Source organism: Gavialis gangeticus, unplaced genomic scaffold, assembly GCF_001723915.1.
Source record: "Gavialis gangeticus isolate Ggan-Ray unplaced genomic scaffold, GavGan_comp1, whole genome shotgun sequence".
Classification (NCBI taxonomy): domain Eukaryota; kingdom Metazoa; phylum Chordata; order Crocodylia; family Gavialidae; genus Gavialis; species Gavialis gangeticus.
The window spans coordinates 119,095,831-119,100,548 of NW_017729025.1; positions in this window are offsets into that span (position 1 = coordinate 119,095,831).

Consider the following 4,718-nt stretch of genomic DNA (forward strand, 5'->3'; position numbering starts at 1 on the left):
GTTGTTTTTGGTTAGTTGGGTTTTTTTCGCTGCTCTCCTCTCAGAGCCATGCAAATGAGCTACATTGGCACCACTGCTGCTTCTCCCAGCCCCTTGCTCCCTGCTTGCAGTGCGAGTGCAAGGGGAGCTGGAAGCTGTTTCTGTGCTGCTGCCACTTTCTCTCCTTGGCCCTGGCTGGAAGCTGTGCTCTGTCTGCAGCAGCTTAGAGGTGCAGTTATTTTGCTTTTGGTTTAAGAGACAACCTGTATGGGGTGTCTGAGGAAAAGACTGCCCAGGTGAGGTAACTTAGTTTCATTGATATAATTTAACTAATTTGTTCAAAGTTTCACAGGAAGTTTGTGGAAATGAAATGGAACTTCCCAGTTTCCAGGCTAAAAGCCTAACCTCTGGCCCAGGTTCTTCTCCCACGATTCTCCTCGCAGTTTTCTTTAATAATTCAGGTATAATGCACCATATAATGATAACTGTACAGTAACAATCTTTTGGTTATGCAAGATGCATTTTTTCATAATCACATAAGTAGCGCAAGTAATTGACATGGCAATTAGACTGAATTAAGAAGCAGTAAAACCTTCAGAATGGCTTTTTCTGCTTTTAGGTAATTCATCCTGCAATCATTAAAATGTTGTCAGTAGTATTGCTTTCACACATTGATAATGGTAAAGTAAAAAATAACACTGCAAGGTGCAGTTTGCATTCTGTACGTCAAAAAGAGAAAGCAATGTGCTATTGCTCACCCTCATAGCATAAAATCACGCAAGTTACAATGCTGAAAACCTCTAATCAGAAGAATTGTCCCGCTTCTATGGATCTGGAACTGACCTAGTAAAACAGGGCTGCAGGCTGTGTGAAGCTTTCCATGGGTGTTTGCACCATTATTTAGGGTCCAGGTAGAATTCCTACTGAGCTCAGACCAGGGAACTCAAGTACCAACACCTGGAGATTTTATGCTAGCTGCCTTTTCCCATTTTATTTTAAATTCAGGTTACTTATGGGGTGATTGGGTGGAGTTTCTGTAAACTGTCAAGTAAAATCTGAAATTACTTGGTCCATGATACAAAGTTTTGCCAGCACAGATTTGTCAGATACGGGGATGGAAAGCTCACAGGCATAGCTGACAGCTATATCAGGAGAACCCTGGGGTAGATCTAGGAATGCCAACAGATGAGGGCCTTTGTCAGTTTAGCTGCTGTCTTTGGGTGTGGATTAGCTGGCAGGAAAAGTCTATTTGTCAGCATATGTTTAATTTCCACTAGGGTGCTCTGCTGACATAATGGTTGCAGTATAGGTGTAGTGACAGAGTCTCCATAGGGCAGAAAAGCTTGAATTAAGTAGTTATTTTCTTACTCCCCTATAACTCTTTTTCTTTTTCTTTAAAGGAAGCAATATAAATCTAGCCCTCTGCATGGGTGTGTCATATGGTGCTTTGCTGTCCCAAGGACTACAATAGTTACTTCGAGATCACGCCTAGCTCCTCACAACTCATGGAGTGATTGCCTGACCTTAGTCCAATTTTCCATTTCCACTAGTGCATGAAGGTGCCCTGCTGGTTCTTTTTTTATTCTATTAGAGATTGCTAAATGATTTCTACTATGCAACATCTGAGAAAAGAGACATTTATATTTCATCAAACCATCCCTTTCAAAAATGAATAAAACATACGCATGTCAAACATCAAGAGGCCCCAAATTCTCTTGTAAGAACAACAATTATTATCTTTGAAATAGCATGTCACAAATTTAGATTATAGATTGTGAAATTGCAGTTTTCTGCAATCTTTTAAAAAATTGTTCTAAATCCATTACCTCCACAATCCTTCCCTCTCCCCCATGAAAAGACTTGTTTAAAGAACAGCTTCCAAACACAACATGCAGCGGATGCATATTACAAGCACATTTCATATGATAAATGGAAATGATTGATTTTCCCCTTTTAGTACCTTCCATACAGATCATCTATATAAGGAGGATATCAGTTAATGACTGAGAAGCAAAGGTAGGTTTGAAGGCTGTATTTAAATGGATACCTTTTACAGGAATGGACTTAGAAGGCAGCAGAAGTGTAACTGGGACCATTCCAACTTTAAAGATTAAGGGGAAAGTAATAGGAAAGAGGAGAAAAGTGAAAAAAGCATAACAAAGAGTTGACAGAATATTATCATCTGAAATTGGCAAGGGGTGACATGAAACCCCATGGCATTTAGAAAAACAGAGCAATTTTGAATCTTGTTTGCTTATGGAGATAAAGCGTTGTTGAGGCTATGAAGATTGAGGGTGATATAGGCTTGCTTCTTGGTAATCTGAGGTGGGCTGTAACCTGCTTCATTTCAGGGAGAGACTGAACAGCTTGAAAAAACTAACTGTATAGAAAAAGTATAATTGTATTAAATTGATATAGCCTCTGCTGATAAGAATATAAAGTCATAAAAGAAACTGTAAAGACCCTTGACTTTTTTTGCTGCCCCTGCTGCTAATATCTTAAAAGAATAATTTATAAACAGTTAAAGCATATTAATGCATTTATTCATTTTATTAAGGGAAGTACTACATTCTACAGTAATTAGCCCAAATACAGCATCAGCACTATTGTCATTTGCAGCATCCTGAGTCCAGCTTTTTTTAAAGTATTTTGGTCTTGCTCTGCTTAGTGTCACAATGCTTAAATCAGTTGACCTGAGAGCCCACATCTAGTTTTCAAACAGTGATTTATGCACTTAGAAGCCTAAGCTTAATTCGGAATCAATATGACTTAGGCTTCAAAATGCCTAATGCAGAGATCCATTAAGAGAGTTAGGTACCAAACTCACATTTATTTTACTAGGCATTAAGTGCCCAAGTACTTCTAGGCAAAAGAAAGGACAGGGTGTCACCTTCTATACTGTTTTAGAGAGGCATAACTTTTCATATGTGATAGCCTACTTCATAAGGTAGTAGCTAGGTCTGACAAAGAAAGCTGTTGCCTACAAAAGCTTCTGCTTCTCTGAACCATTTAGTCTCTAAGGCCTCATGCAGATGTTCCTAGAACCTGATCTGTAGTGAATGGCTTACTTTAAGCCTTGTGATCATAGATCATATTCCACCTTTGAATGTATTTGCTGGTGCCAGGAGCTGCACCAGGAACATGATCCAAGTAAGTCAGGATGGGGGAAGAGGTGGGTGGAAATAGCAGGTGGGGGAGGCTAGCAGGTCTGCAAGGGGAGGGGAGGTGAGTCTGTGGGAATGTTGTCTATCTGGGGGTGAGTGGGCTGGAGGGCTAAAGATAGCCTGGTCAGGATAGGAAGTGGGGAGGAAAAATGTAGTGTAGAGGCTGTGACGAATGGCTGGGTTTTCCCAGCTCCAGGGCTGTGCTCTGAATGTGTACATGTATTTTGTGGGCCACATGCAGACATTCCTAAAGACCTGATCCACCATCACGTGGCTTACTTTAAGCAACATGTTCATAAAGTCTGACTTATTCACATGTTCATCAGTGCCAGAGGCCGCACTGGCTAGTGATTTATGTCAGGGTGGGAGGGGCTGGTGGGTCATCAGGGGTGGGTAGAGGTCTGGGGGCTAAAAATAGTCTGATTAGAATGAAGGAGAGGAATAGGCAAAGTGCAGCCCTGGGACTGGGATGAACATCTGAGCTTTCTCAATCCTGGGATGGTGCTCTGAACACATACAGACATTTGGTAGATCAGGCTGACCCATGTCGGATCTAACTTACTGTACCTCTTAGGTGAAATAAGATCAGGCCAACCTTTCCCCCCTCCCTCAGTCTAACCTCGCTGAACATACATACAGATCAGCCCTTAGATTCATCTAACCCTAGTTAGGTCAATTGAAGTGAAACATTTGTATGTCCCCTAAAATATCACCATGCCCTGTCTTCCACTTGAAGGTTAAACTAATGTGGCTAACTCCTGCTCCCTAAAATACTCCTAAATTCATTTTGAAAATGGGACTCATGAACAGATTTGTAAAGGTACGAACTCCATTGAAATAGCTAATACAATACTGTATCTTTAAACATTTGGGACCATTCTGGTAGAACAGTGAAGCAGTTCTTAACAAGGCTATTTTTTTTGTTCAGTGCTTTATATTTCTGTATTAACTGACTGTGCAATAATAAATTAGTCATTGATCTTGCAACAAGCACTGTGCTGGTGGATTCAGCACAGTCCCAAGCTGGGATTTTAAAGGAGGCTTAAGACAGTTAAACCTCAAATCATATGGATTTTCAATGGGATTTGGTCACACAGTCCTTATGGAATCCACTGCAATTCTGAACCTTAGTAACTGCTTCCTACCTCTGAAACTTTAAATTATGCCATTTAAGAAAAGACAGTCAGTGTGTAACTGCAAAGAGCTGCAATTTCATTAGCTAGAATTTAATAGATAAATGAAGATATATGTTTTAAAGGAATGCAAATGGTTCAATTTCTTTCATCACCACCTGCCCCCACCCCACTTGCCACTTTCCTTGAAGTATTTGGTAGGCCTGTGCAAAGCAGCTAGTATTCGCTTTGAATTCAGATTTGGCCCTTTCAAGGGACAGTGATTTGATTTGGTGATTCAGATCACTGTCCCAAATCAATTTGGCTGAATCTCTGAATCACCCAGGCCAGGCTCATCCCCAGTCCGCTCCCCCAGCCCAGCAAAGGCTGCCCCACCTGCCCCAGCTCCCAGAACTTTGAACAAAAAAACCCCCAACTTACCAGGTGCTGCGGGGGGGGGGGG